At 40.8% G+C, this 11,513-nt stretch overlaps 1 long non-coding RNA gene across 1 annotated transcript in view; it reads left to right on the top strand.

Annotated features, from left to right (window-relative positions):
• The first annotated feature begins 44 nt into the window (after positions 1–44).
• LOC148052296 (uncharacterized) overlaps positions 45–11,513 on the top strand; it is a 47,067-nt gene continuing 35,598 nt past the window's right edge. Inside the window, exon 1 of the long non-coding RNA XR_015699066.1 lies at positions 45–173. This is a non-coding gene — a long non-coding RNA (uncharacterized LOC148052296). The remainder of the gene's footprint in view (positions 174–11,513) is intronic.

The raw sequence follows: 11,513 nt of genomic DNA, 5'->3' as shown, positions 1-11,513 counted from the left end.
TGCCCGGGCGCCTCGGTAAGTTCCGCCCGCTGCCGACATGGCGGCTGCGGCAGCCTCGTGCCGGCGCTGGTTGGCTCCTCGGCTATGACGCGCTGAGGGCGGGCTGCTCGTGCGTCTCCTCAGGGTGGTCCGCCGTCCGTTAACGGCTGCGTCGGGCGTTCCCCTCAGAGGCGGTGAGTGCGGGAAGCCGGGCCAGTGCTACCGCTGCCCGTGGGGGAGAGTCCGGCCGTCTGCCGAGTCCAGCCCTCCCGCAGAAACTTCCCTTCGCCCTCCCCTGGCCCCGGCCACTCTCCTCCATTCCCACCCTGGAGGGACGGAGGGAGCTCGAGAGCAGCGGTACCGCTCAGCTCTAGCGGTATCGGCCGGCTGGCGCCTACGGGTGCGCGGCACCTCTTGTTCGCTCTAAGTCACCCAAGCACGCAGGCCTTTTCTGGTCCCTGGGGGGTGGCTGCTGAACCGATGCCACCGGGGGTTGCACAGGCTGCCAGGCGACTGCAAGGGAAAGCCCTCTGGTTGGGTCTGGAATTGCGCGGGTATGATGATCTGAGGGGGAAAATACATAATTCCCTTGTTTAAGTGGGCAGAAAAGGCTGAGCAGAAGAACTAGATAGGCATGCTTTGTTAAAACCCCAGTTATTCACTCATTTGGACGAATTGTGAGTTTGCAGCGTTACTGAGGACACAATGTTCTCATGTCTGAAGGAAACTGTCAGAAGAGATCTGAATGTCTGGAATAAGGCATGATTTATGACTTGTGGGCCCTTCGCTTCTGCTTTAGCACAGTAGTTACAATTGTTGCACAGCTGTGTATTTTTGGCTGCTGTCTACACTATTGAAACAATCTCTGGTATGCTTGTAATTGCTTTTTAAACAGTCCCACTTAAAATAACAACAACAGCAACAGGTGTATTCCGGAGGGCTAGTTGTGATCATCCTACTGTAGGCCAAGCTATGTCCTTTTCGTAATTGCTGACTTAATTCTAGTTTGGAGGTTAAGTGAGGATCGTTTGGGGAGAGTAGCACATGCGTTGGAGTATTGTGGTTATAGGGAACTGGGTATGGGTGTGAGAGAGCATACCACATGCAGAAACTTGGCTCCTAATCTCAATGCTTTAACAATTAAACAGTATGCCCTTTCTGGAGCTGAGAGCAGAATTTACAAGTTCTGCCTAAGTACAGTTTTTGAGCTTAACAGCTGTGTCTTGCTGTCATTGTGGTGAACGTTTTAGAAAGTGAAGGCAGACGCGCTCTTATGTTCTTCCTGTGTGGGACAGTATGGCATGACCGAGTTCTGAGCCACAGATCCTGAGTAAAGCCACAGTTCTATCATGGGGGAAAAAGCAAGGTCTCTAGGAGAAGATACTCCCTTTAATTTAATCCACATTAATTATGTGAATGGGAAAAGTCGTCTTATCTCTTGAGTCCAAGCCTACGCTAAATCTGGTGAAGCCTAGTTAAAACCCAGAAACTTGGCCTGTTTAACTTTCTCCTTGGTGAAGGAGAAAGGCAAATACCTTGTGTATCTTAATGCATGTGTTTTTATTATACTGGTGTAATGCACATTTAATTTTATCATTTTAAGAAGTCAGTCATAAGCTTTGACGATAATAAACCATGTAGAACTCAAGACTACGCCCAAACTAGGAGGATAAATATGAGGTCTACTATAGTGATACAATCCAATTCACTGTAATGTTCCATGTTTAGAATAGCACTACTAATATCTTTCGACATCGTTACTTAGAACAATTAGACAGTGCATCTACAGATGAAAAAAACCCCGTATATTGTAACTACCAAATGGTCTTTTGCTACTGAAACCACATTAATTGTAGCTGGATTACTGGGTTCTAATGCTTAAGCGTGGGAAGGAAAATATGAATTAACTTGTGCTGCTGGAAGCAGAGAAACCCAGCGCTGAAAGCAGTGACTGTGCTGTGGGGGAACAGTGTTCTGCACTGGTACTGGTGGCATATGGTTTATTTTATCTATCTTTGCTCCTACCCTATGCTATATGTTCCTTTTCTACACCTTTTTTTTTTTTTTATTTAAACTTTGTACTGACATATTTTTCATCCATTTGAGTGTCTTTCTACTATGATGTTATGAATAAAGAAATTTGATCCTGAAAACCTTGTCTCATGTTTAATGAATGTAAGGTTATGTATACCACTTATGGTCAGGTTCTCACTTCGTGAAACAACTGATCATATTTTCCCAGAGTTTCATTTTAGAAAAGTGTAAAAGATTTTTATATTCAAAGCTAAAATGGTTGCCATAAATTTACTAGCAGTCCTGTGTGGTTAAAAAAAAAAAAATTAAAAAAAAAAAAAAGTTTTGTTCTTGTTTTTTTAAATGCACTTAGCCTTTTAGTTCAGTGTCATAACCTGTATTTTTAAGTGGGGAAAATGTGGCTTGGTGCACAGGTATATAAAGAACCAAAACTTACCTGTAGCAGTTTTGGGGGGTTGAGGTAGTAGGAGATGCTGAAAGTGTCTGGTTTGTGGTATTCAAGTGACTAAGGAGCAAAACTAATGTAACCTGTTGTTTGTTTTCATTTGGTTGAAGTGGGGGCTTTGCATGGTTTTCTGATTTATTTGTTTAAATGTACATTTCCAGTGTATAAAATTCATGTTTGTCTGTGCAAGTCTGAAGAAATTTGCCTTTGTCTCTCCAAAAGTAATGTTTTGATTCAGCAAGAATTCTAGTGCGTTCAGCCTGATGGTTATTTAGGAGGAATTAATTTGTGACTCTTTCAGAAGTGATTTTAAGTACTACAAGGTGTAATTTTTACAACTGTTTGGTTTTTTTATGTATTGCAATGACTGGTCCATGTATTGGCCAGAGATCTGTTTGCATTTGGAATTCACTGTGTGACTGTGTGTTGTGGTTTAACCCCAGCTGGCAGCTAAGCCCCACGCAGCCACTTGCTCACTCCCCTCCAGTGGGATGGGGGAGAGAATCAGAAGGGTAAAAGTGAGAAAACTCGTGGGCTGAGATAAAGACAGTTTAATAGGCAAAGCAAAAGGTGCACGTGCAAGCAAAGCAAAACAAGGAATTCATTCACTACCTCCCATCGGCAGGCAGGTGTGCAGCCATCTCCAGGAAAGCAGGGCTCCATCATGCATAACAGTTACTTGGGAAGACAGACGCCATCACTCCAAACATTCCCCCCCTCCCTTCTTCTTCCCCCAGCTTTATATGCTGAGCATGACGTCATATGGTGTGGAATAGCCCTTTGGTCAGCTGGGGTCAGCTGTCCTGGCTATGTCCCCTCCAAATTTCTTGTGCACCCCCAGCCTGCTCACTGGTGGGCTGGGGTGAGAGGCAGAAAAGGCCTCAACTCTGTGTAAGCACTGCTCAGCAATACCAAAAACATCACTGTATTATCAATGCTGTTTTCAGCACAAATCCAAAACACAGCACAAATCCAAAACCAGCTACTAGGAAGAAAATTAACTCTATCCCAGCCAAAACCAGGACAGGGAATATATTTATTTGAAGGGAAATTACATTGTTTTCCTTTCTGTGGTACATGAAAACTAGCATCTCATTTATTTACTGAAAGAAAATTTAACATGACAGAGATTGCGACTGAGTATGCCATGGGGACACATGCTGTTATGGGAAGCTCCTACAGTGGAGCACATCAGTAGTTTTCTTTTTTAAGCTGGGAAAGCAGCTCTTCCTAGGGAGGAAGAGTGGATTTTAATGAGATCATGTCCCTGTTACAATAACAATTCATAGCTGCTGTGAACACTAGAGTGTGCTAGAAGAACAACTGCAACATTAAGAACTCGGTATGTAAAGCCCAGTATACCAGAAAAGTGGAACGTGCTTGAGCTGTGATGTCCCTTAGAGATCTCTGTTCCAACCCACTCTTGCCATAAACAGCATGCTCGTGGTCTGCTACTGCATCTGCTACAGTCAGAGGGAAGGCTGTGACCTATAGTGACTCCCTTTGTTTCCTTAGCAAGTGTTCAACAGATGATAGCATCTTGCATGAGACCATGAAAACATCATCATCTCATCACAAGGAAAAAACATAAGAAGAATTAAACTGTAAAGGCTCATCTTAATGACTGTTACCATATGCAGTAGTGATCCTGACCAGAAGACCATTGTGCACCGAGGAGTCAGTGATTCACGGCACAATTAACTTGAGCGTGCCCAGGCTGGTGCTGTGCAGCACTGTGCTGCCTGTGCAGCCTGGCCTTCGGGCCTGTCTTGTGTGGCACAAATGCCTTGGCTGCAGGATGAATTTACCCAGCTCGTTGTACCAGAGGAGCCGGCAGGCAGCTCCCACTCAGTACCAGTGGTTATGCCACCTGCGTGGCCTTGCCTTTAGGAATGCAGCAAGAAGTGCTCATGTGAACATCCCTTCTGTTCGGCAGTGGAAATGACCAATAGAGTGGTTGTCTTGTAAGAAAATCCTGTGGTAGGATCTTCATGACTGGAAGGGCAGAATCTCTTCTGTGGAGGGGGCTTGCCCAGCACGCTGCCCGTGGACCGGAGGCCTGTTTGATGCCACATGTTCAGGGGTTCCCACCATCTAGAGGGATTTAAGATTATCTATACTATTCTCTCTTTATAGTGTTAGCCCTTAAAAATAGCTTTGTAAACGATACCTTACAAAGTCTGAGAACCTTTCTTACTGAGATCATAATGGACCAGCACCTCCTGGTGCAGAACATCGTAATGGAACTATTTTAGCTAGTATTTTTTATTTAAAACATATGTAAGTCATTTAAACTAATCATTTTTTCACAGAAGTTTTGTTTTGAGACATCTCTAAATTGAGGGACTAAGTTAGCATATGGCAAGATTGAGTAGAGGCAGGCTTTATAAATGGAAATTTGCATTTTGATAGCGAGTCTGAAGTTGGCCTTTTAAATTGTTTCATCTGTTTGTATGCTTTGGTCTCTGGTAAATTGTGAAACAGAGTAATTAGTATACTTTCAGTTTAATTTTAAATAGTTAATTTTGAATGTACTGTTTTCTTTCAGAGGTTATAAGAATATTTAATACTACAGAGTTCTCAATTATAACATCATCCCATGATAGTTTGATTTTATAAGTTCTTTAAGTATCTTGAAAATATTGGCCAGTAAGTACTCAAATTTGTGAACTATAGTTAGTTTGTCAATAGAGCTGGTTGGAATTTTTGTTACCAACATTTTATGATAAGGAGATATCAGCTACCTAGTAGGGAGGTAATGACACAGTGAGAAGCCTTGCAAGTAAACAGAATGGAGAATTCAGGTTTGAATCTGCCAACATGGATTTCAGTGAAATTTCTTCCCATTTCATGAATCTCTGGATTTTTTATTTTTTTTTTTTAATGGGAAAAAAGGGGATAGGCTTTGTTTTCTGGCCATTTCTAGTAGTTAATAATCTCTTCCTTTTATGGAAATAGAAAAAACTGTAACGTAAAAGGCCAGCAGGCACTCGCCTCATGGTGGTGCGGATGTGCTTGATCCGAGACCTTTTCTCCATTCACTGGATTGTGCCTTTGCCTTTGGAAAAGACATTCTGTGGAGATGCTGTACCAACTGAACTCCATACAAATAGAGCTGTGCTTTTGTATGCAGGTTGTGAATACTCTTCTAGCCTATGTATGGGACATGTATATGGTCCTATGTATGTATTGTCCCATATGGCAGTTTTTAAAAGCTGTGCATCATCTGCATTTTATGCATCTGTATGTGCCTTATACCAATGCAATCATAGAAGAGTCAGGGCTTCATCTGGGCAAGCAAGTGCATGGTTACTAAACTGCCAGGAGTGTCTTCTAGATTGACCCAATAGAGAGAGTGGAGCCAGAGTATTAATCTGCATGCATTTTACAGCTCATTTTTGCTCATTGAAAAATAGATACTATGTATTGTACACTTCTGCGATGGCAATGCCAGTCAAATCCCATTGTTACTAACTGCTTATTACTACCAGCCAGATGCAGAGGTGCAATGGCACCTCTCCGCTATTCTGGTAATGAAAAGAAGCTCTGAAATAAATGAGCATAAGTCCTTCATAATCAGCCATGACACTAAATGACTTTCAGTTACTTTATTGATGAGGCATTGGCTACTGCTGGACATTTTTTCCTTTCCACAAAAATGAAAACAGAGCAATTCTAGCTTCCTAAACAGATGTTGAGTATTCCAAAGATACCCGGGTAAGCAAAGCAGAACCTGCATCTTCAACTTCTTTCTGAACTGAAACTGTTCTGTGCAGAGAATCTGCTATAAAAGGACAGACATACTTGGAGAATATATTATTTTGTGTGAAGATCTTGCCTTGAGGTTTTGTTCTCTTTAAATAGTGGCTGTTAGTAAGCAAGGATACAGTTTGAGAGGAGTGGGGATCAAATGAGCCTCATGAGCTTATTTACCTCAAGCAGCTGCTGAATCCCTAGTGGTTCCTGTTCTATAATGTCTGTGAAGACTTTTTTTTTTCCTTATGACAAGCAAAGGAGGGCAAGCTTTGTCCAGCTAGGGAAGGTGAGTACTGCAATATTTACAAAAAGATTCTGGATTAGAAGGAGAGACTGTCAGTCTTTTAGAAACTCTGTGCTTGTAGTCTAACAAATGTTCACGGCCTTGCCTCTGATACAAACCAGCTGTAATTATGCATTACTGTGTGCAAACAGTGTTCTCTTGCTCTTAGCGTTTCCAACCACAAAGCACCAGATTGTAAGCTTTACTGTTCTCTTTTCATCTGACTTGTGTTACTTCCCTACTACTGGTAATCACTCAGTTTTTTAAATCCCATCCCGTTCCTGTTGAAACCAGCAAGAACAGGGCCCAGCACTGGATTACGTGCCCAGTGACTGGGAGGAAGCAGGCCAAAGAGGCTGGGGTCTTGGTGCAGCTTTTAGTGTCTTTGTGAAAAATCTCGTTGTAAAAACTTGGAACTCGTGGAGAAAAATGGTACTTTTTTGCGTTAGTTCATCAGGATTAACTTTCTGCACTATTTTTTGAGAAGCAATTCAGAAAGTAAGCATAGACTTATTTTTTTTCAGTATTTTCATTAATTCCTTTAAAAATATTCCTAAAGAGAGGTGGTTATCTTTAATGGGAGAGAACTCTGAGAGAGGCCTCAAAGGTTCATAGATAAGATCAATGGGTGTGATGCTTCAGAAGTGGTGAATGTCCTGTCTCAAGTAATATAATACAATGGGTCATGACCCACTTCCCCTCTTCTGATATTGCAATTAGTAGGGTTTACCTGCTTTTTCTGCTCACACACCTATTTCTCATGAGAAATATGTCCTCTGCTTTCTTCCTGCATTTTGCACTGATGTTTCTTTCATGCCTTGGCGTCTGTCTGATACACGTGGGCTGATGCTTGCTGAAGGGTATGTACCTTCTCCTATTTACAGGGCTCCTCTGATTTAAACAATGCCAGCAGAACTCTAGTTTATAAGTATATTCAAACTGAGGTAAAACTCATTTTCCAAGTTATTTCCAAGGGTCAAGTCCAGATGCCTATTGGTAGGGTTTGGGTTTTTCTCTTGCAGCAGCTGGGGAGTGGGTTTTTTGAACAGTTGTACTGAGCTTCATAGCAGGGAAAACTGTTTTGTTGCCAAGTGGTTGTTACCATGATCTCTACTGAAAGAAGGATGTTGGAGGGGGGAGTGAGTCCAAATTTACTGTTTATTTCAGAGTTGTGTGGTGTCTTTTTATGCACAATGTTTTTATTATTCTGAGTAAATGCTGCTGCTTTAAGTAGCAGGAGAAAACCAACATAAACACCTGAAACTGCTCTATTCTGAACGGGGGCTTTTCAGCTATTAGAAACAACAGTCAGTCATCATGGAATAGCTTTGTATTTTAAAGTCTGTTGGACTGATAAGCATAAATTAACAGGAGAATATCTCCTAGCTTACATGCAAGTAGCAGGTTATGTGAATGTGTGAAGTGTGGTTTAGGCACGACACCCTCCAAATTCTCTTCTGCCTAACCCAGACACAGTTGCTCAGTTGTACTGCTGCATGCCTGCTCTTTTCACAATCTTAATTCATAGGCACTAATTCTAACTAAAGGATCTTATAAAATGGTACGCACATATTAATGCATTACATACTTTACATACCCTTTCCCAAAGTTTACTAGAACTTGGCAGCTGGTGCAGCAAAGATTGTCTTTGGGTGTAGGTTCATATTGCCTTTAGCAATTGTTGCTATCGTTTGTGTTGCTGATGTTTTGTAGCTTTTATTGGTCCTTTTTTTCTGGAAACTGTGTGTTGTGTTGGCACGGTGTGCTCCTGATCCACACAGTGTACTCGCGGGGCACTGACAGTAACAAGTTCATAGTAATGAACTCCAGCTGATTTCATGACTTAGCAGGAAGGTATTGTTCCAATGAACTAATAAGTATAGCACCATATTTTTGCAGGCAGAAGTAGCAACATCTTTGCTGCCTTCAAATGATGGCATGTCTTATTGAAGGATCCCAGCATGAGTACTTGCATGAACTTCTGGACTATTTCATGACAGCCTTCAAATGTACTCCTGCAGAAAGAACCTGGGGTGGCTAAAAACCGTGCTTCTGGTCCATCTGGACCAGAACACTGTAAAAGAAACCTACTTTTAGGAGTTACAGAACTGGTGCAGTTTACCAGGTATTTGATACAATTTATAATTAGTTAAATGGAGGTGAGAGAAAACACACTGTGGAATGAAGGCATTTATTTGGGGTACCTTGGTGTTCATGAACACTACGTCAGCCTTCTGTTCCAAATTATACTTAATCGAATTTTGCTCTCTTTCTGTTGGACTAAAATGTCTTGTTTTTATGAATAAACACCTCAGGCTGTACTGTTTTAGGACATCTGGGTCAGTTTATGCCAATTAAAATTCTTTGGACATTGTGGTAAAATTAATGTTAATCTGATTTACCTGGGTTTTGCATACATGTTATTCCTGTGAGAGAGAATCTTCCTGAGACACCTGTTCCTCTAAATCCTTTCCCTCCCAAATTTTTAATTGGAATTATTTGCTTGTTTGTGCTGGTTCCATTTCTGTTTTTCTTTCATTTCCGTGCATTCTCCTATCTTGACTATGTATTTAATTCGTGGCTTGCTCTGCATAAATTAATACAACCTCAAGCTATTATGGCTTCCATGGCAGACTTCAGTTTGACCTTACTACTTCAACTTTTATTCCACCCTCTTTGAAAGTCATTCCTATAAATTCTTGTGATACGTTCTGTGTAGTTTTACTTCAAGAGCCATAGTAGGCTTTGCATTGTCTTTAGTGCTATTCTGCTTGTAAATGGCAATAAAACTGTTAAATGTGTTTATTTTTTCTGAAGCCCATTGTCTTTCCTGTGCTACTGCCACACCTTTCCTGCTTAGAATACTAAACTTTTTCATTTCCAAATTATTTTCTTCCAAATTTCAGTTTTTTGAATAGTTTCTTGATCAATATCAGAGGTAAAGAAACTGGTACTCCCTAGCAAATTCCTCTGTCTCTGAACAAAAACATCCCCAACACATTCCATAAACTCAAGGATAGTGTGTCCTGCTGTTTAATAGGTGTCTAGGTAGCTATAGTCTTTTAATTAGAGTAAGATTCTGCCATTGGCCTACTTTTATCAGTTGTATTGACATATTATGCAGGTATTTCCTATTTCAAAGATGATTAAATAAGATTATATTTGACATTTGTAGATAAATATTTTGCCTCTGCTCTTCGCTAAGACTTGCAGCTGTCATCATTTAGGAGAGCTCATGGTTACTGGCTGTGAAAGGCCAGACAGAGCTCCTGCCAGAGCCATTAAAATCTTCTCTTTGGTCAGCCAGCAGACTAGCTGTTGAGCAATTGAGGCCCTCCCTTCCCCCAGAGACTAGGTATATTGTTACTGCAGTGCTTCCAGTCCCTTCTGTGTGGAGGAGAAAAAGGCATCGGAAATGTTTAGTCTCTTACATGATGGTATAGGAGGAACTAAAGTACTTGGCTAGCAGAGACTAAAGTACTCTGCTAGCAAGGCAGAGAGTTTGTAAGTACTCAGTTTCTGTATAAAATGTGTTGTTTGTTAGCCACATGATGGCTTCTGTGGAATCTGTGCTCTTAAGTAAGTATCAGGTCTGAGGAGCAGGACTGAAGGTTAGTTTGCAGTGTTAAATCATCTTGTCCTAGAGGACGTGTAGCTTTTGAAATATCCAAAATAATCAAGGTTGTCAAAGCAAAATAGCAGAGGTATCTGCAACTGACTTTTTTGGCTAAATTTTCTTCCTCTATTGAGAAATTATGTCTGTAGACAGAAAAAAAAAAATATCCTGAGAGCTCCACAAAAGAGTGGCTGCCAAATACAACAAAGGTTTCCTGTACAAATCTAGAAAGCCAGGCTTCTGTCAGCCTTATGGCAAATGCTGAAATTTCCTTACACCTGCATTTTGTTTGAATGGGTGTGCTTCAGGCCCACAGAAGTAACCAACTGTTAACTATGTGGATTACAAGTTTTCAATTTAGATTTAAAAAAAGGCAAATGGTGTAAGAGAATATCATATTAAATGGTTTGAGTGAAATTTCATACAGTTTACTTTTACTTGGATGCTGCTATTTATTACTAAGAGCCCACAAGGAAAAGAACTGTAGTACTACTGTATTTCTAAACTATTCCCATGGGCAATGCTGCAGGTTCTTCCTATTTGCTGTTACTTGAAGCTGATTGAATGTTAGCAATGAAGGGCAATTTCTGAGTGTCACTCTTATAATGTAACAAGAAGCGTTTTTGTTTCCATCACACTGGCAGACCTTGCTAGTTGTGTAGGGTAGGCAGGTACCTGGCACAAACTGGCTAGTTGGATAATTGTCCTTCTTGTTCTCTTTTTTTGGGTACGTGTGTTGATGCCATAGGAAAGATTTCTCACCCTCTTGTTCCCCATATTGTGGTGGTAAGTCTGTTATGGGTGTGTGCAGGAGGAGTAGCGTTTGATTTATAGGTATGTGGAAGAAACTGAAACATAAGCCAAAATAAAATGGAATAAACATGAAAGTTCTGTAACGAACCCCTCTGTTTGATATGGACTGAAATCAACAAAAATATTTCTCTCTGAAACACACTATCTACACTTCAATTGCAAGCTAGCCTGTTTGCTGCCTTGGAAGTCCAAAGGAAATAAATAAGGTTTATACTTATTTTGTCACACTTTGGATTACTCAGGCTTCCAGTACAGAGCTGCTTTGACCCAGATTGTCCAGATGTCAAAAACAGAGTCACCTGAAACTAAAATGGAATAATCTTGAAAAAAAAAATCACTAAAGCTTTAATTTCCTTTCTTGTTTGTGGATGCATATGTAATAATAATTTTGCTTCAAAACTTCAAGCTGAAAAATAGCTTTTGGTATCTATGAAGCATTTCCTTCAAATGTATTTAATATTTTATGCTAGATTCCTAAGAGGCATGTTAATGTTAGGTACAGAAGGATGAAGAAGAACCTCCTCTCATCAAGGACAAGAGGGAAAACTTTTGTTGAATAGATTAGTTTTTTGTCTCACTGTGATTTT

The sequence above is a fragment of the Nipponia nippon genome, unplaced genomic scaffold (assembly GCF_047370975.1).
Source record: "Nipponia nippon isolate SJK-2023a ecotype South Korea unplaced genomic scaffold, ASM4737097v1 scaffold_5, whole genome shotgun sequence".
Lineage (NCBI taxonomy): Eukaryota > Metazoa > Chordata > Aves > Pelecaniformes > Threskiornithidae > Nipponia > Nipponia nippon.
This window is presented reverse-complemented; position numbering and strand designations above follow the sequence as displayed.